The following is a 15158-nucleotide window of genomic DNA, read 5'->3' on the forward strand; positions in this document are numbered from 1 at the left end:
CACTATCTTGAATAGTTTAGCTAAAGCGAGTCTCAATGACCTCATTTTAGGCAAGCTCGCACGGGCCCCGCAGGGATTCGCAGCTCGACTTACCCTACGTCGCAAGACATGCATATGATAATTATGTGCGCATATTTTAATAGGTGTGATCATACCAGCACTAATGCACCGGATCCCATCAGAACTCCGTAGTTAAGCGTGCTTGGGCGAGAGTAGTACTAGGATGGGTGACCTCCTGGGAAGTCCTCGTTTTGCACCTCTTTTTTTTTTTTTTTTTTTTACGTCGTGCTTACCCTCGTTCTTTAAACGGCGCTATCTTGCACAGTTTTGTTAAAGCGAGTCTCAATGACCTGATTTTAGGCAAGCTCCCACGGGCCCCGCAGGGATTTGCAACTCGACTTACCCTACGTCGCGAGACATGCATATGATAATTTTGTGCGCATATTTTAATAGGTGCGATCATACCAGCACTAATTCACCGGATCCCATCAGAACTCCGCAGTTAAGCGTGCTTGGGCGAGAGTAGTACTAGGATGGGTGACCTCCTGGGAAGTCCTCGTGTTGCACCTCTTTTTTTTTTTTTTTTTTTTTTTACGTCGTGCTTGCCCTCGTTCTTTAAACGGCGCTATCTTGAATAGTTTAGCTAAAGCGAGTCTCAATGACCTCATTTTAGGCAAGCTCGCACGGGCCCCGCAGGGATTCGCAGCTCGACTTACCCTACGTCGCAAGACACGCATATGATAATTATGTGCGCATATTATAATAGGTGTGATCATACCAGCACTAATGCACCGGATCCCATCAGAACTCCGCAGTTAAGCGTACTTGGGCGGGAGTAGTACTAGGATGGGTGACCTCCTGGGAAGTCCTCGTGTTGCACCTCTTTTTTTTTTTTTTTTTTTTTTTTACGTCGTGCTTACCCTCGTTCTTTAAACGGCGCTATCTTGCACAGTTTAGTTAAAGCGAGTCTCAATGACCTGATTTTAGGCAAGCTCCCACGGGCCCCGCAGGGATTTGCAACTCGACTTACCCTACGTCGCGAGACATGCATATGATAATTATGTGCGCATATTTTAATAGGTGCGATCATACCAGCACTAATGCACCGGATCCCATCAGAACTCCGTAGTTAAGCGTGCTTGGGCGAGAGTAGTACTAGGATGGGTGACCTCCTGGGAAGTCCTCGTGTTGTACCTCTTTTTTTTTTTTTTTTTTTTTTTTTTTTTTTTTACGTCGTGCTTACCCTCGTTCTTTAAACGGCGCTATCTTGAATAGTTTAGCTAAAGCGAGTCTCAATGACCTGATTTTAGGCAAGCTCCCACAGGCCCCGCACGGATTCGCAGCTCGACTTACCCTACGTCGCAAGACATGCATATGATAATTATGTGCGCATATTATAATAGGTGCGATCATACCAGCACTAATGCACCGGATCCCATCAGAACTCCGCAGTTAAGCGTGCTTGGGCGAGAGTAGTACTAGGATGGGTGACCTCCTGGGAAGTCCTCGTGTTGCACCTCTTTTTTTTTTTTTTTTTTTTTTTTTTTTTTTTTTTTTTTTTTTTTTTTTTTTTTACATCGTGCTTACCCTCGTTCTTTAAACGGCGCTATCTTGAATAGTTTAGCTAAAGCGAGTCTCAATGACCTCATTTTAGGCAAGCTCGCACGGGCCCCGCAGGGATTCGCAGCTCGACTTACCCTACGTCGCAAGACATGCATATGATAATTATGTGCGCATATTATAATAGGTGCGATCATACCAGCACTAATGCACCGGATCCCATCAGAACTCCGCAGTCAAGCGTGCTTGGGCGGGAGTAGTACTAGGATGGGTGACCTCCTGGGAAGTCCTCGTGTTGCACCTCTTTTTTTTTTTTTTTTTTTTTTTTTTTACGTCGTGCTTACCCTCGTTCTTTAAACGGCGCTATCTTGCACAGTTTAGTTAAAGCGAGTCTCAATGACCTCATTTTAGGCAAGCTCCCACGGGCCCCGCAGGGATTTGCAACTCGACTTACCCTACGTCGCGAGACATGCATATGATAATTATGTGCGCATATTTTAATAGGTGCGATCATACCAGCACTAATTCACCGGATCCCATCAGAACTCCGCAGTTAAGCGTGCTTGGGCGAGAGTAGTACTAGGATGGGTGACCTCCTGGGAAGTCCTCGTGTTGCACCTCTTTTTTTTTTTTTTTTTTTTTTTTTTTTTTTTTTTTTTTTTTTTTTTTTTTTTTTTTTTTTTACGTCGTGCCTACGCTCGTTCTTTAAATGGCACTATCTTGAATAGTTTAGCTAAAGCGAGTCTCAATGACCTCATTTTAGGCAAGCTCGCACGGGCCCCGCAGGGATTCGCAGCTCGACTTACCCTACGTCGCAAGACATGCATATGATAATTATGTGCGCATATTATAATAGGTGCGATCATACCAGCACTAATGCACCGGATCCCATCAGAACTCCGCAGTTAAGCGTGCTTGGGCGAGAGTAGTACTAGGATGGGTGACCTCCTGGGAAGTCCTCGTGTTGCACCTCTTTTTTTTTTACGTCGTGCTTACCCTCGTTCTTTAAACGGCGCTATCTTGCACAGTTTAGTTAAAGCGAGTCTCAATGACCTGATTTTAGGCAAGCTCCCACGGGCCCCGCAGGGATTTGCAACTCGACTTACCCTACGTCGCGAGACATGCATATGATAATTATGTGCGCATATTTTAATAGGTGCGATCATACCAGCACTAATGCACCGGATCCCATCAGAACTCCGCAGTTAAGCGTGCTTGGGCGAGAGTAGTACTAGGATGGGTGACCTCCTGGGAAGTCCTCGTGTTGCACCTCTTTTTTTTTTTTTTTTTTTTTTTTTTTTTTTTTTTTTTTTTTTTTTTTTTTTTTTTTTTTTTACGTCGTGCTTACCCTCGTTCTTTAAACGGCGCTATCTTGAATAGTTTAGCTAAAGCGAGTCTCAATGACCTCATTTTAGGCAAGCTCACACGGGCCCCGCAGGGATTCGCAGCTCGACTTACCCTACGTCGCAAGACATGCATATGATAATTATGTGCGCATATTATAATAGGTGCGATCATACCAGCACTAATGCACCGGATCCCATCAGAACTCCGCAGTTAAGCGTGCTTGGGCGAGAGTAGTACTAGGATGGGTGACCTCCTGGGAAGTCCTCGTGTTGCACCTCTTTTTTTTTTACGTCGTGCTTACCCTCGTTCTTTAAACGGCGCTATCTTGCACAGTTTAGTTAAAGCGAGTCTCAATGACCTGATTTTAGGCAAGCTCCCACGGGCCCCGCAGGGATTTGCAACTCGACTTACCCTACGTCGCGAGACATGCATATGATAATTATGTGCGCATATTTTAATAGGTGCGATCATACCAGCACTAATTCACCGGATCCCATCAGAACTCCGCAGTTAAGCGTGCTTGGGCGAGAGTATTACTAGGATGGGTGACCTCCTGGGAAGTCCTCGTGTTGCACCTCTTTTTTGACCTCATTTTAGGCAAGTTCGCACGGGCCCCGCAGGGTTTCGCAACTCGACTTACCCTACGTCGCGAGACATGCATATGATAATTATGTGCGCATATTTTAATAGGTGCGATCATACCAGCACTAATGCACCGGATCCCATCAGAACTCCGCAGTTAAGCGTGCTTGGGCGAGAGTAGTACTAGGATGGGTGACCTCCTGGGAAGTCCTCGTGTTGCACCTCTTTTTTTTTTTTTTTTTTTTTTACGTCGTGCTTATCCTCGTTCTTTAAACGGCGCTATCTTGCACAGTTTTGTTAAAGCGAGTCTCAATGACCTGATTTTAGGCAAGCTCCCACGGGCCCCGCAGGGATTTGCAACTCGACTTACCCTACGTCGCGAGACATGCATATGATAATTATGTGCGCATATTTTAATAGGTGCGATCATACCAGCACTAATTCACCGGATCCCATCAGAACTCCGCAGTTAAGCGTGCTTGGGCGAGAGTAGTACTAGGATGGGTGACCTCCTGGGAAGTCCTCGTGTTGCACCTCTTTTTTTTTTTTTTTTTTTTTTTTTTTTTTTTTTTTTTTTTTTTTTTTTTTTTTTTTTTTTTTTTACGTCGTGCTTGCCCTCGTTCTTTAAACGGCGCTATCTTGAATAGTTTAGCTAAAGCGAGTCTCAATGACCTCATTTTAGGCAAGTTCGCATGGGCCCCGCAGGGTTTCGCAACTCGACTTACCCTACGTCGCGAGACATGCATATGATAATTATGTGCGCATATTTTAATAGGTGCGATCATACCAGCACTAATGCACCGGATCCCATCAGAACTCCGCAGTTAAGCGTGCTTGGGCGAGAGTAGTACTAGGATGGGTGACCTCCTGGGAAGTCCTCGTGTTGCACCTCTTTTTTTTTTTTTTTTTTTTTTTTTTTTTTACGTCGTGCTTACCCTCGTTCTTTAAACGGCGCTATCTTGAATAGTTTAGCTAAAGCGAGTCTCAATGACCTCATTTTAGGCAAGCTCGCACGGGCCCCGCAGGGATTCGCAGCTCGACTTACCCTACGTCGCAAGACATGCATATGATAATTATGTGCGCATATTATAATAGGTGCGATCATAGCAGCACTAATGCACCGGATCCCATCAGAACTCCGCAGTTAAGCGTGCTTGGGCGAGAGTAGTACTAGGATGGGTGACCTCCTGGGAAGTCCTCGTGTTGCACCTCTTTTTTTTTTACGTCGTGCTTACCCTCGTTCTTTAAACGGCGCTATCTTGCACAGTTTAGTTAAAGCGAGTCTCAATGACCTGATTTTAGGCAAGCTCCCACGGGCCCCGCAGGGATTTGCAACTCGACTTACCCTACGTCGCGAGACATGCATATGATAATTATGTGCGCATATTTTAATAGGTGCGATCATACCAGCACTAATGCACCGGATCCCATCAGAACTCCGCAGTTAAGCGTGCTTGGGCGAGAGTAGTACTAGGATGGGGTGACCTCCTGGGAAGTCCTCGTGTTGCACCTTTTTTTTTTTTTTTTTTTTTTTTTTTTTTTTTACGTCGTGCTTACCCTCGTTCTTTAAACGGCGCTATCTTGAATAGTTTAGCTAAAGCGAGTCTCAATGACCTCATTTTAGGCAAGCTCGCACGGGCCCCGCAGGGATTCGCAGCTCGACTTACCCTACGTCGCAAGACATGCATATGATAATTATGTGCGCATATTATAATAGGTGCGATCATACCAGCACTAATGCACCGGATCCCATCAGAACTCCGCAGTTAAGCGTGCTTGGGCGAGAGTAGTACTAGGATGGGTGACCTCCTGGGAAGTCCTCGTGTTGCACCTCTTTTTTTTTTACGTCGTGCTTACCCTCGTTCTTTAAACGGCGCTATCTTGCACAGTTTAGTTAAAGCGAGTCTCAATGACCTGATTTTAGGCAAGCTCCCACGGGCCCCGCAGGGATTTGCAACTCGACTTACCCTACGTCGCGAGACATGCATATGATAATTATGTGCGCATATTTTAATAGGTGCGATCATACCAGCACTAATTCACCGGATCCCATCAGAACTCCGCAGTTAAGCGTGCTTGGGCGAGAGTAGTACTAGGATGGGTGACCTCCTGGGAAGTCCTCGTGTTGCACCTCTTTTTTTTTTTTTTTTTTTTTTACGTCGTGCTTACCCTCGTTCTTTAAACGGCGCTATCTTGAATAGTTTAGCTAAAGCGAGTCTCAATGACCTCATTTTAGGCAAGTTCGCACGGGCCCCGCAGGGTTTCGCAACTCGACTTACCCTACGTCGCGAGACATGCATATGATAATTATGTGCGCATATTTTAATAGGTGCGATCATACCAGCACTAATGCACCGGATCCCATCAGAACTCCGCAGTTAAGAGTGCTTGGGCGAGAGTAGTACTAGGATGGGTGACCTCCTGGGAAGTCCTCGTGTTGCACCTCCTTTTGCAACCTTTTTTTTTTTTTTTTTTTTTTTTTTTTACGTCGTGCTTATCCTCGTTCTTTAAACGGCGCTATCTTGCACAGTTTTGTTAAAGCGAGTCTCAATGACCTGATTTTAGGCAAGCTCCCACGGGCCCCGCAGGGATTTGCAACTCGACTTACCCTACGTCGCGAGACATGCATATGATAATTATGTGCGCATATTTTAATAGGTGCGATCATACCAGCACTAATTCACCGGATCCCATCAGAACTCCGCAGTTAAGCGTGCTTGGGCGAGAGTAGTACTAGGATGGGTGACCTCCTGGGAAGTCCTCGTGTTGCACCTCTTTTTTTTTTTTTTTTTTTTTTTTTTTTTTACGTCGTGCTTGCCCTCGTTCTTTAAACGGCGCTATCTTGAATAGTTTAGCTAAAGCGAGTCTCAATGACCTCATTTTAGGCAAGTTCGCATGGGCCCCGCAGGGTTTCGCAACTCGACTTACCCTACGTCGCGAGACATGCATATGATAATTATGTGCGCATATTTTAATAGGTGCGATCATACCAGCACTAATGCACCGGATCCCATCAGAACTCCGCAGTTAAGCGTGCTTGGGCGAGAGTAGTACTAGGATGGGTGACCTCCTGGGAAGTCCTCGTGTTGCACCTCTTTTTTTTTTTTTTTTTTTTTTTTTTTTTTTTTTTTTTTTACGTCGTGCTTACCCTCGTTCTTTAAACGGCGCTATCTTGAATAGTTTAGCTAAAGCAAGTCTCAATGACCTCATTTTAGGCAAGCTCGCACGGGCCCCGCAGGGATTCGCAGCTCGACTTACCCTACGTCGCAAGACATGCATATGATAATTATGTGCGCATATTATAATAGGTGCGATCATACCAGCACTAATGCACCGGATCCCATCAGAACTACGCAGTTAAGCGTGCTTGGGCGAGAGTAGTACTAGGATGGGTGACCTCCTGGGAAGTCCTCGTGTTGCACCTCTTTTTTTTTTTTTTTTTTTTTTTTTTTACGTCGTGCTTACCCTCGTTCTTTAAACGGCGCTATCTTGAATAGTTTAGCTAAAGCGAGTCTCAATGACCTCATTTAAGGCAAGTTCGCACGGGCCTCGCAGGGTTTCGCAACTCGACTTACCCTACGTCGCGAGACATGCATATGATAATTATGTGCGCATATTTTAATAGGTGCTATCATACCAGCACTAATTCACCGGATCCCATCAGAACTCCGCAGTTAAGCGTGCTTGGGCGAGAGTAGTACTAGGATGGGTGACCTCCTGGGAAGTCCTCGTGTTGCACCTCTTTTTTTTTTTTTTTTTTTTTTACGTCGTGCTTACCCTCGTTCTTTAAACGGCGCTATCTTGAATAGTTTAGCTAAAGCGAGTCTCAATGACCTCATTTTAGGCAAGTTCGCACGGGCCCCGCAGGGTTTCGCAACTCGACTTACCCTACGTTGCGAGACATGCATATGATAATTATGTGCGCATATTTTAATAGGTGCGATCATACCAGCACTAATGCACCGGATCCCATCAGAACTCCGCAGTTAAGCGTGCTTGGGCGAGAGTAGTACTAGGATGGGTGACCTCCTGGGAAGTCCTCGTGTTGCACCTCCTTTTGCAACCTTTTTTTTTTTTTTTTTTTTTTTTTTTTTACGTCGTGCTTATCCTCGTTCTTTAAACGGCGCTATCTTGCACAGTTTTGTTAAAGCGAGTCTCAATGACCTGATTTTAGGCAAGCTCCCACGGGCCCCGCAGGGATTTGCAACTCGACTTACCCTACGTCGCGAGACATGCATATGATAATTATGTGCGCATATTTTAATAGGTGCGATCATACCAGCACTAATTCACCGGATCCCATCAGAACTCCGCAGTTAAGCGTGCTTGGGCGAGAGTAGTACTAGGATGGGTGACCTCCTGGGAAGTCCTCGTGTTGCACCTCTTTTTTTTTTTTTTTTTTTTTTTTTTTTTTTTTTTTACGTCGTGCTTGCCCTCGTTCTTTAAACGGCGCTATCTTGAATAGTTTAGCTAAAGCGAGTCTCAATGACCTCATTTTAGGCAAGTTCGCATGGGCCCCGCAGGGTTTCGCAACTCGACTTACCCTACGTCGCGAGACATGCATATGATAATTATGTGCGCATATTTTAATAGGTGCGATCATACCAGCACTAATGCACCGGATCCCATCAGAACTCCGCAGTTAAGCGTGCTTGGGCGAGAGTAGTACTAGGATGGGTGACCTCCTGGGAAGTCCTCGTGTTGCACCTCTTTTTTTTTTTTTTTTTTTTTTTTTTTTTTTTTTTTTTTTTTTTTTTTTTTTTTTACGTCGTGCTTACCCTCGTTCTTTAAACGGCGCTATCTTGAATAGTTTAGCTAAAGCGAGTCTCAATGACCTCATTTTAGGCAAGCTCGCACGGGCCCCGCAGGGATTCGCAGCTCGACTTACCCTACGTCGCAAGACATGCATATGATAATTATGTGCGCATATTATAATAGGTGCGATCATACCAGCACTAATGCACCGGATCCCATCAGAACTACGCAGTTAAGCGTGCTTGGGCGAGAGTAGTACTAGGATGGGTGACCTCCTGGGAAGTCCTCGTGTTGCACCTCTTTTTTTTTTTTTTTTTTTTTTTTTACGTCGTGCTTACCCTCGTTCTTTAAACGGCGCTATCTTGAATAGTTTAGCTAAAGCGAGTCTCAATGACCTCATTTAAGGCAAGTTCGCACGGGCCTCGCAGGGTTTCGCAACTCGACTTACCCTACGTCGCGAGACATGCATATGATAATTATGTGCGCATATTTTAATAGGTGCTATCATACCAGCACTAATTCACCGGATCCCATCAGAACTCCGCAGTTAAGCGTGCTTGGGCGAGAGTAGTACTAGGATGGGTGACCTCCTGGGAAGTCCTCGTGTTGCACCTCTTTTTTTTTTTTTTTTTTTTTTTTTTTTTTTTTTTTACGTCGTGCTTGCCCTCGTTCTTTAAACGGCGCTATCTTGAATAGTTTAGCTAAAGCGAGTCTCAATGACCTCATTTTAGGCAAGCTCACACGGGCCCCGCAGGGATTCGCAGCTCGACTTACCCTACGTCGCAAGACATGCATATGATAATTATGTGCGCATATTATAATAGGTGCGATCATACCAGCACTAATGCACCGGATCCCATCAGAACTCCGCAGTTAAGCGTGCTTGGGCGAGAGTAGTACTAGGATGGGTGACCTCCTGGGAAGTCCTCGTGTTGCACCTCTTTTTTTTTTACGTCGTGCTTACCCTCGTTCTTTAAACGGCGCTATCTTGCACAGATTAGTTAAAGCGAGTCTCAATGACCTGATTTTAGGCAAGCTCCCACGGGCCCCGCAGGGATTTGCAACTCGACTTACCCTACGTCGCGAGACATGCATATGATAATTATGTGCGCATATTTTAATAGGTGCGATCATACCAGCACTAATTCACCGGATCCCATCAGAACTCCGCAGTTAAGCGTGCTTGGGCGAGAGTATTACTAGGATGGGTGACCTCCTTAGAAGTCCTCGTGTTGCACCTCTTTTTTTTTTTTTTTTTTTTTTTTTTTTTTTTTTTTTTTTTTTTTTTTACGTCGTGCTTACCCTCGTTCTTTAAACGGCGCTATCTTGAATAGTTTAGCTAAAGCGAGTCTCAATGACCTCATTTTAGGCAAGTTCGCACGGGCCCCGCAGGGTTTCGCAACTCGACTTACCCTACGTCGCGAGACATGCATATGATAATTATGTGCGCATATTTTAATAGGTGCGATCATACCAGCACTAATGCACCGGATCCCATCAGAACTCCGCAGTTAAGCGTGCTTGGGCGAGAGTAGTACTAGGATGGGTGACCTCCTGGGAAGTCCTCGTGTTGCACCTCTTTTTTTTTTTTTTTTTTTTTTTTTACGTCGTGCTTATCCTCGTTCTTTAAACGGCGCTATCTTGCACAGTTTTGTTAAAGCGAGTCTCAATGACCTGATTTTAGGCAAGCTCCCACGGGCCCCGCAGGGATTTGCAACTCGACTTACCCTACGTCGCGAGACATGCATATGATAATTATGTGCGCATATTTTAATAGGTGCGATCATACCAGCACTAATTCACTGGATCCCATCAGAACTCCGCAGTTAAGCGTGCTTGGGCGAGAGTAGTACTAGGATGGGTGACCTCCTGGGAAGTCCTCGTGTTGCACCTCTTTTTTTTTTTTTTTTTTTTTTTTTTTTTTTTTTTTTTTTTTTTTTTTTTACGTCGTGCTTACCCTCGTTCTTTAAACGGCGCTATCTTGAATAGTTTAGCTAAAGCGAGTCTCAATGACCTCATTTTAGGCAAGCTCGCACGGGCCCCGCAGGGATTCGCAGCTCGACTTACCCTACGTCGCAAGACATGCATATGATAATTATGTGCGCATATTATAATAGGTGCGATCATACCAGCACTAATGCACCGGATCCCATCAGAACTACGCAGTTAAGCGTGCTTGGGCGAGAGTAGTACTAGGATGGGTGACCTCCTGGGAAGTCCTCGTGTTGCACCTCTTTTTTTTTTTTTTTTTTTTTTTTTTTTTACGTCGTGCTTACCCTCGTTCTTTAAACGGCGCTATCTTGAATAGTTTAGCTAAAGCGAGTCTCAATGACCTCATTTAAGGCAAGTTCGCACGGGCCTCGCAGGGTTTCGCAACTCGACTTACCCTACGTCGCGAGACATGCATATGATAATTATGTGCGCATATTTTAATAGGTGCTATCATACCAGCACTAATTCACCGGATCCCATCAGAACTCCGCAGTTAAGCGTGCTTGGGCGAGAGTAGTACTAGGATGGGTGACCTCCTGGGAAGTCCTCGTGTTGCACCTCTTTTTTTTTTTTTTTTTTTTTTTTTTTTTTTTTTTTTTTTTTACGTCGTGCTTGCCCTCGTTCTTTAAACGGCGCTATCTTGAATAGTTTAGCTAAAGCGAGTCTCAATGACCTCATTTTAGGCAAGCTCACACGGGCCCCGCAGGGATTCGCAGCTCGACTTACCCTACGTCGCAAGACATGCATATGATAATTATGTGCGCATATTATAATAGGTGCGATCATACCAGCACTAATGCACCGGATCCCATCAGAACTCCGCAGTTAAGCGTGCTTGGGCGAGAGTAGTACTAGGATGGGTGACCTCCTGGGAAGTCCTCGTGTTGCACCTCTTTTTTTTTTACGTCGTGCTTACCCTCGTTCTTTAAACGGCGCTATCTTGCACAGATTAGTTAAAGCGAGTCTCAATGACCTGATTTTAGGCAAGCTCCCACGGGCCCCGCAGGGATTTGCAACTCGACTTACCCTACGTCGCGAGACATGCATATGATAATTATGTGCGCATATTTTAATAGGTGCGATCATACCAGCACTAATTCACCGGATCCCATCAGAACTCCGCAGTTAAGCGTGCTTGGGCGAGAGTATTACTAGGATGGGTGACCTCCTGGGAAGTCCTCGTGTTGCACCTCTTTCTTTTTTTTTTTTTTTTTTTTTTTTTTTTTTTTTACGTCGTGCTTACCCTCGTTCTTTAAACGGCGCTATCTTGAATAGTTTAGCTAAAGCGAGTCTCAATGACCTCATTTTAGGCAAGTTCGCACGGGCCCCGCAGGGTTTCGCAACTCGACTTACCCTACGTCGCGAGACATGCATATGATAATTATGTGCGCATATTTTAATAGGTGCGATCATACCAGCACTAATGCACCGGATCCCATCAGAACTCCGCAGTTAAGCGTGCTTGGGCGAGAGTAGTACTAGGATGGGTGACCTCCTGGGAAGTCCTCGTGTTGCACCTCTTTTTTTTTTTTTTTTTTTTTTACGTCGTGCTTATCCTCGTTCTTTAAACGGCGCTATCTTGCACAGTTTTGTTAAAGCGAGTCTCAATGACCTGATTTTAGGCAAGCTCCCACGGGCCCCGCAGGGATTTGCAACTCGACTTACCCTACGTCGCGAGACATGCATATGATAATTATGTGCGCATATTTTAATAGGTGCGATCATACCAGCACTAATTCACTGGATCCCATCAGAACTCCGCAGTTAAGCGTGCTTGGGCGAGAGTAGTACTAGGATGGGTGACCTCCTGGGAAGTCCTCGTGTTGCACCTCTTTTTTTTTTTTTTTTTTTTTTTTTTTTTTTTTTTTTTTTTTTTTTTTTTTTTTTTTTACGTCGTGCTTACCCTCGTTCTTTAAACGGCGCTATCTTGAATAGTTTAGCTAAAGCGAGTCTCAATGACCTCATTTTAGGCAAGCTCGCACGGGCCCCGTAGGGATTCGCAGCTCGACTTACCCTACGTCGCAAGACATGCATATGATAATTATGTGCGCATATTATAATAGGTGCGATCATACCAGCACTAATGCACCGGATCCCATCAGAACTACGCAGTTAAGCGTGCTTGGGCGAGAGTAGTACTAGGATGGGTGACCTCCTGGGAAGTCCTCGTGTTGCACCTCTTTTTTTTTTTTTTTTTTTTTTTTTTTTTTTATGTCGTGCTTACCCTCGTTCTTTAAACGGCGCTATCTTGAATAGTTTAGCTAAAGCGAGTCTCAATGACCTCATTTAAGGCAAGTTCGCACGGGCCTCGCAGGGTTTCGCAACTCGACTTACCCTACGTCGCGAGACCTGCATATGATAATTATGTGCGCATATTTTAATAGGTGCTATCATACCAGCACTAATTCACCGGATCCCATCAGAACTCCGCAGTTAAGCGTGCTTGGGCGAGAGTAGTACTAGGATGGGTGACCTCCTGGGAAGTCCTCGTGTTGCACCTCTTTTTTTTTTTTTTTTTTTTTTTTTTTTTTTTTTTTTACGTCGTGCTTGCCCTCGTTCTTTAAACGGCGCTATCTTGAATAGTTTAGCTAAAGCGAGTCTCAATGACCTCATTTTAGGCAAGCTCACACGGGCCCCGCAGGGATTCACAGCTCGACTTACCCTACGTCGCAAGACATGCATATGATAATTATGTGCGCATATTATAATAGGTGCGATCATACCAGCACTAATGCACCGGATCCCATCAGAACTCCGCAGTTAAGCGTGCTTGGGCGAGAGTAGTACTAGGATGGGTGACCTCCTGGGAAGTCCTCGTGTTGCACCTCTTTTTTTTTTACGTCGTGCTTACCCTCGTTCTTTAAACGGCGCTATCTTGCACAGATTAGTTAAAGCGAGTCTCAATGACCTGATTTTAGGCAAGCTCCCACGGGCCCCGCAGGGATTTGCAACTCGACTTACCCTACGTCGCGAGACATGCATATGATAATTATGTGCGCATATTTTAATAGGTGCGATCATACCAGCACTAATTCACCGGATCCCATCAGAACTCCGCAGTTAAGCGTGCTTGGGCGAGAGTATTACTAGGATGGGTGACCTCCTGGGAAGTCCTCGTGTTGCACCTCTTTTTTTTTTTTTTTTTTTTTTTTTTTTTTTTTTTTTTTTTTTTTTTTTTTTTTACGTCGTGCTTACCCTCGTTCTTTAAACGGCGCTATCTTGAATAGTTTAGCTAAAGCGAGTCTCAATGACCTCATTTTAGGCAAGTTCGCACGGGCCCCGCAGGGTTTCGCAACTCGACTTACCCTACGTCGCGAGACATGCATATGATAATTATGTGCGCATATTTTAATAGGTGCGATCATACCAGCACTAATGCACCGGATCCCATCAGAACTCCGCAGTTAAGCGTGCTTGGGCGAGAGTAGTACTAGGATGGGTGACCTCCTGGGAAGTCCTCGTGTTGCACCTCTTTTTTTTTTTTTTTTTTTTTTACGTCGTGCTTATCCTCGTTCTTTAAACGGCGCTATCTTGCACAGTTTTGTTAAAGCGAGTCTCAATGACCTGATTTTAGGCAAGCTCCCACGGGCCCCGCAGGGATTTGCAACTCGACTTACCCTACGTCGCGAGACATGCATATGATAATTATGTGCGCATATTTTAATAGGTGCGATCATACCAGCACTAATTCACTGGATCCCATCAGAACTCCGCAGTTAAGCGTGCTTGGGCGAGAGTAGTACTAGGATGGGTGACCTCCTGGGAAGTCCTCGTGTTGCACCTCTTTTTTTTTTTTTTTTTTTTTTTTTTTTTTTTTTTTTTTTTTTTTTTTTTTTACGTCGTGCTTGCCCTCGTTCTTTAAACGGCGCTATCTTGAATAGTTTAGCTAAAGCGAGTCTCAATGACCTCATTTTAGGCAAGTTCGCATGGGCCCCGCAGGGTTTCGCAACTCGACTTACCCTACGTCGCGAGACATGCATATGATAATTATGTGCGCATATTTTAATAGGTGCGATCATACCAGCACTAATGCACCGGATCCCATCAGAACTCCGCAGTTAAGCGTGCTTGGGCGAGAGTAGTACTAGGATGGGTGACCTCCTGGGAAGTCCTCGTGTTGCACCTCTTTTTTTTTTTTTTTTTTTTTTTTTTTTTTTTTTTTTTTACGTCGTGCTTACCCTCGTTCTTTAAACGGCGCTATCTTGAATAGTTTAGCTAAAGCGAGTCTCAATGACCTCATTTTAGGCAAGCTCGCACGGGCCCGCAGGGATTCGCAGCTCGACTTACCCTACGTCGCAAGACATGCATATGATAATTATGTGCGCATATTATAATAGGTGCGATCATACCAGCACTAATGCACTGGATCCCATCAGAACTCCGCAGTTAAGCGTGCTTGGGCGAGAGTAGTACTAGGATGGGTGACCTCCTGGGAAGTCCTCGTGTTGCACCTCTTTTTTTTTTACGTCGTGCTTACCCTCGTTCTTTAAACGGCGCTATCTTGCACAGTTTAGTTAAAGCGAGTCTCAATGACCTGATTTTAGGCAAGCTCCCACGGGCCCCGCAGGGATTTGCAACTCGACTTACCCTACGTCGCGAGACATGCATATGATAATTATGTGCGCATATTTTAATAGGTGCGATCATACCAGCACTAATGCACCGGATCCCATCAGAACTCCGCAGTTAAGCGTGCTTGGGCGAGAGTAGTACTAGGATGGGGTGACCTCCTGGGAAGTCCTCGTGTTGCACCTTTTTTTTTTTTTTTTTTTTTTTTTTTTTTTTTTTTTTTTTTTTACGTCGTGCTTACCCTCGTTCTTTAAACGGCGCTATCTTGAATAGTTTAGCTAAAGCGAGTCTCAATGACCTCATTTTAGGCAAGCTCGCACGGGCCCCGCAGGGATTCGCAGCTCGACTTACCC

At 45.0% G+C, this 15158-nt stretch overlaps 47 non-coding genes across 47 annotated transcripts; all 47 read left to right on the top strand.

The window, feature by feature from the left end:
- The first annotated feature begins 141 nt into the window (after positions 1-141).
- On the top strand, positions 142-260 carry LOC148559006 (5S ribosomal RNA). Its single transcript, XR_015889784.1, has one exon. It is a non-coding gene; the product is annotated as a 5S ribosomal RNA (ribosomal RNA).
- A 191-nt stretch (positions 261-451) lies between these two features.
- On the top strand, positions 452-570 carry LOC148559007 (5S ribosomal RNA). Its single transcript, XR_015889088.1, has one exon. It is a non-coding gene; the product is annotated as a 5S ribosomal RNA (ribosomal RNA).
- A 194-nt stretch (positions 571-764) lies between these two features.
- LOC148559008 (5S ribosomal RNA) lies at positions 765-883 on the top strand. The gene has a single exon (XR_015889990.1). It is a non-coding gene; the product is annotated as a 5S ribosomal RNA (ribosomal RNA).
- A 195-nt stretch (positions 884-1078) lies between these two features.
- Positions 1079-1197, top strand: LOC148559009 (5S ribosomal RNA). The gene has a single exon (XR_015889690.1). It is a non-coding gene; the product is annotated as a 5S ribosomal RNA (ribosomal RNA).
- A 204-nt stretch (positions 1198-1401) lies between these two features.
- Positions 1402-1520, top strand: LOC148559010 (5S ribosomal RNA). The gene has a single exon (XR_015886497.1). It is a non-coding gene; the product is annotated as a 5S ribosomal RNA (ribosomal RNA).
- Positions 1521-1745: 225 nt separating this feature from the next.
- On the top strand, positions 1746-1864 carry LOC148559011 (5S ribosomal RNA). Its single transcript, XR_015888882.1, has one exon. It is a non-coding gene; the product is annotated as a 5S ribosomal RNA (ribosomal RNA).
- Positions 1865-2062: 198 nt separating this feature from the next.
- On the top strand, positions 2063-2181 carry LOC148559012 (5S ribosomal RNA). The gene has a single exon (XR_015889089.1). It is a non-coding gene; the product is annotated as a 5S ribosomal RNA (ribosomal RNA).
- A 233-nt stretch (positions 2182-2414) lies between these two features.
- LOC148559013 (5S ribosomal RNA) lies at positions 2415-2533 on the top strand. Its single transcript, XR_015886508.1, has one exon. It is a non-coding gene; the product is annotated as a 5S ribosomal RNA (ribosomal RNA).
- Positions 2534-2714: 181 nt separating this feature from the next.
- On the top strand, positions 2715-2833 carry LOC148559014 (5S ribosomal RNA). The gene has a single exon (XR_015886519.1). It is a non-coding gene; the product is annotated as a 5S ribosomal RNA (ribosomal RNA).
- Positions 2834-3066: 233 nt separating this feature from the next.
- Positions 3067-3185, top strand: LOC148559015 (5S ribosomal RNA). Its single transcript, XR_015886530.1, has one exon. It is a non-coding gene; the product is annotated as a 5S ribosomal RNA (ribosomal RNA).
- A 181-nt stretch (positions 3186-3366) lies between these two features.
- On the top strand, positions 3367-3485 carry LOC148559016 (5S ribosomal RNA). Its single transcript, XR_015890749.1, has one exon. It is a non-coding gene; the product is annotated as a 5S ribosomal RNA (ribosomal RNA).
- A 110-nt stretch (positions 3486-3595) lies between these two features.
- Positions 3596-3714, top strand: LOC148559017 (5S ribosomal RNA). Its single transcript, XR_015886541.1, has one exon. It is a non-coding gene; the product is annotated as a 5S ribosomal RNA (ribosomal RNA).
- A 193-nt stretch (positions 3715-3907) lies between these two features.
- Positions 3908-4026, top strand: LOC148559018 (5S ribosomal RNA). Its single transcript, XR_015889090.1, has one exon. It is a non-coding gene; the product is annotated as a 5S ribosomal RNA (ribosomal RNA).
- Positions 4027-4262: 236 nt separating this feature from the next.
- LOC148559019 (5S ribosomal RNA) lies at positions 4263-4381 on the top strand. The gene has a single exon (XR_015886552.1). It is a non-coding gene; the product is annotated as a 5S ribosomal RNA (ribosomal RNA).
- Positions 4382-4582: 201 nt separating this feature from the next.
- LOC148559020 (5S ribosomal RNA) lies at positions 4583-4701 on the top strand. The gene has a single exon (XR_015890041.1). It is a non-coding gene; the product is annotated as a 5S ribosomal RNA (ribosomal RNA).
- Positions 4702-4882: 181 nt separating this feature from the next.
- Positions 4883-5002, top strand: LOC148559021 (5S ribosomal RNA). The gene has a single exon (XR_015890767.1). It is a non-coding gene; the product is annotated as a 5S ribosomal RNA (ribosomal RNA).
- Positions 5003-5204: 202 nt separating this feature from the next.
- Positions 5205-5323, top strand: LOC148559022 (5S ribosomal RNA). Its single transcript, XR_015886564.1, has one exon. It is a non-coding gene; the product is annotated as a 5S ribosomal RNA (ribosomal RNA).
- A 181-nt stretch (positions 5324-5504) lies between these two features.
- LOC148559023 (5S ribosomal RNA) lies at positions 5505-5623 on the top strand. Its single transcript, XR_015889091.1, has one exon. It is a non-coding gene; the product is annotated as a 5S ribosomal RNA (ribosomal RNA).
- Positions 5624-5816: 193 nt separating this feature from the next.
- Positions 5817-5935, top strand: LOC148559024 (5S ribosomal RNA). The gene has a single exon (XR_015889540.1). It is a non-coding gene; the product is annotated as a 5S ribosomal RNA (ribosomal RNA).
- Positions 5936-6145: 210 nt separating this feature from the next.
- On the top strand, positions 6146-6264 carry LOC148559025 (5S ribosomal RNA). The gene has a single exon (XR_015889092.1). It is a non-coding gene; the product is annotated as a 5S ribosomal RNA (ribosomal RNA).
- A 201-nt stretch (positions 6265-6465) lies between these two features.
- Positions 6466-6584, top strand: LOC148559026 (5S ribosomal RNA). The gene has a single exon (XR_015886576.1). It is a non-coding gene; the product is annotated as a 5S ribosomal RNA (ribosomal RNA).
- A 211-nt stretch (positions 6585-6795) lies between these two features.
- On the top strand, positions 6796-6914 carry LOC148559027 (5S ribosomal RNA). The gene has a single exon (XR_015890579.1). It is a non-coding gene; the product is annotated as a 5S ribosomal RNA (ribosomal RNA).
- Positions 6915-7112: 198 nt separating this feature from the next.
- Positions 7113-7231, top strand: LOC148559028 (5S ribosomal RNA). Its single transcript, XR_015890473.1, has one exon. It is a non-coding gene; the product is annotated as a 5S ribosomal RNA (ribosomal RNA).
- Positions 7232-7424: 193 nt separating this feature from the next.
- LOC148559029 (5S ribosomal RNA) lies at positions 7425-7543 on the top strand. Its single transcript, XR_015886587.1, has one exon. It is a non-coding gene; the product is annotated as a 5S ribosomal RNA (ribosomal RNA).
- Positions 7544-7754: 211 nt separating this feature from the next.
- On the top strand, positions 7755-7873 carry LOC148559030 (5S ribosomal RNA). The gene has a single exon (XR_015889093.1). It is a non-coding gene; the product is annotated as a 5S ribosomal RNA (ribosomal RNA).
- Positions 7874-8080: 207 nt separating this feature from the next.
- LOC148559031 (5S ribosomal RNA) lies at positions 8081-8199 on the top strand. Its single transcript, XR_015886598.1, has one exon. It is a non-coding gene; the product is annotated as a 5S ribosomal RNA (ribosomal RNA).
- A 226-nt stretch (positions 8200-8425) lies between these two features.
- Positions 8426-8544, top strand: LOC148559032 (5S ribosomal RNA). The gene has a single exon (XR_015890580.1). It is a non-coding gene; the product is annotated as a 5S ribosomal RNA (ribosomal RNA).
- A 196-nt stretch (positions 8545-8740) lies between these two features.
- Positions 8741-8859, top strand: LOC148559033 (5S ribosomal RNA). Its single transcript, XR_015890475.1, has one exon. It is a non-coding gene; the product is annotated as a 5S ribosomal RNA (ribosomal RNA).
- Positions 8860-9066: 207 nt separating this feature from the next.
- On the top strand, positions 9067-9185 carry LOC148559034 (5S ribosomal RNA). Its single transcript, XR_015886609.1, has one exon. It is a non-coding gene; the product is annotated as a 5S ribosomal RNA (ribosomal RNA).
- A 181-nt stretch (positions 9186-9366) lies between these two features.
- Positions 9367-9485, top strand: LOC148559035 (5S ribosomal RNA). The gene has a single exon (XR_015891562.1). It is a non-coding gene; the product is annotated as a 5S ribosomal RNA (ribosomal RNA).
- Positions 9486-9704: 219 nt separating this feature from the next.
- LOC148559036 (5S ribosomal RNA) lies at positions 9705-9823 on the top strand. The gene has a single exon (XR_015886620.1). It is a non-coding gene; the product is annotated as a 5S ribosomal RNA (ribosomal RNA).
- A 196-nt stretch (positions 9824-10019) lies between these two features.
- LOC148559037 (5S ribosomal RNA) lies at positions 10020-10138 on the top strand. The gene has a single exon (XR_015890131.1). It is a non-coding gene; the product is annotated as a 5S ribosomal RNA (ribosomal RNA).
- Positions 10139-10359: 221 nt separating this feature from the next.
- LOC148559038 (5S ribosomal RNA) lies at positions 10360-10478 on the top strand. Its single transcript, XR_015890581.1, has one exon. It is a non-coding gene; the product is annotated as a 5S ribosomal RNA (ribosomal RNA).
- A 200-nt stretch (positions 10479-10678) lies between these two features.
- LOC148559039 (5S ribosomal RNA) lies at positions 10679-10797 on the top strand. The gene has a single exon (XR_015890476.1). It is a non-coding gene; the product is annotated as a 5S ribosomal RNA (ribosomal RNA).
- Positions 10798-11010: 213 nt separating this feature from the next.
- On the top strand, positions 11011-11129 carry LOC148559040 (5S ribosomal RNA). Its single transcript, XR_015886631.1, has one exon. It is a non-coding gene; the product is annotated as a 5S ribosomal RNA (ribosomal RNA).
- A 181-nt stretch (positions 11130-11310) lies between these two features.
- LOC148559041 (5S ribosomal RNA) lies at positions 11311-11429 on the top strand. Its single transcript, XR_015890750.1, has one exon. It is a non-coding gene; the product is annotated as a 5S ribosomal RNA (ribosomal RNA).
- A 208-nt stretch (positions 11430-11637) lies between these two features.
- Positions 11638-11756, top strand: LOC148559042 (5S ribosomal RNA). Its single transcript, XR_015886642.1, has one exon. It is a non-coding gene; the product is annotated as a 5S ribosomal RNA (ribosomal RNA).
- A 193-nt stretch (positions 11757-11949) lies between these two features.
- Positions 11950-12068, top strand: LOC148559043 (5S ribosomal RNA). The gene has a single exon (XR_015890132.1). It is a non-coding gene; the product is annotated as a 5S ribosomal RNA (ribosomal RNA).
- Positions 12069-12297: 229 nt separating this feature from the next.
- LOC148559044 (5S ribosomal RNA) lies at positions 12298-12416 on the top strand. The gene has a single exon (XR_015890582.1). It is a non-coding gene; the product is annotated as a 5S ribosomal RNA (ribosomal RNA).
- A 202-nt stretch (positions 12417-12618) lies between these two features.
- On the top strand, positions 12619-12737 carry LOC148559045 (5S ribosomal RNA). The gene has a single exon (XR_015890477.1). It is a non-coding gene; the product is annotated as a 5S ribosomal RNA (ribosomal RNA).
- A 208-nt stretch (positions 12738-12945) lies between these two features.
- LOC148559046 (5S ribosomal RNA) lies at positions 12946-13064 on the top strand. The gene has a single exon (XR_015886653.1). It is a non-coding gene; the product is annotated as a 5S ribosomal RNA (ribosomal RNA).
- Positions 13065-13245: 181 nt separating this feature from the next.
- Positions 13246-13364, top strand: LOC148559047 (5S ribosomal RNA). Its single transcript, XR_015890751.1, has one exon. It is a non-coding gene; the product is annotated as a 5S ribosomal RNA (ribosomal RNA).
- Positions 13365-13589: 225 nt separating this feature from the next.
- LOC148559048 (5S ribosomal RNA) lies at positions 13590-13708 on the top strand. Its single transcript, XR_015886664.1, has one exon. It is a non-coding gene; the product is annotated as a 5S ribosomal RNA (ribosomal RNA).
- Positions 13709-13901: 193 nt separating this feature from the next.
- Positions 13902-14020, top strand: LOC148559049 (5S ribosomal RNA). The gene has a single exon (XR_015890133.1). It is a non-coding gene; the product is annotated as a 5S ribosomal RNA (ribosomal RNA).
- Positions 14021-14243: 223 nt separating this feature from the next.
- LOC148559050 (5S ribosomal RNA) lies at positions 14244-14362 on the top strand. The gene has a single exon (XR_015886676.1). It is a non-coding gene; the product is annotated as a 5S ribosomal RNA (ribosomal RNA).
- A 209-nt stretch (positions 14363-14571) lies between these two features.
- Positions 14572-14690, top strand: LOC148559051 (5S ribosomal RNA). Its single transcript, XR_015889453.1, has one exon. It is a non-coding gene; the product is annotated as a 5S ribosomal RNA (ribosomal RNA).
- A 181-nt stretch (positions 14691-14871) lies between these two features.
- On the top strand, positions 14872-14991 carry LOC148559052 (5S ribosomal RNA). Its single transcript, XR_015890768.1, has one exon. It is a non-coding gene; the product is annotated as a 5S ribosomal RNA (ribosomal RNA).
- The last annotated feature ends 167 nt before the right edge of the window (positions 14992-15158 follow it).

The sequence above is a fragment of the Arachis ipaensis genome, chromosome B6, assembly GCF_059453495.1.
Source record: "Arachis ipaensis isolate K30076 ecotype BB chromosome B6, ASM5945349v1, whole genome shotgun sequence".
Classification (NCBI taxonomy): Eukaryota; Viridiplantae; Streptophyta; class Magnoliopsida; order Fabales; family Fabaceae; genus Arachis; species Arachis ipaensis.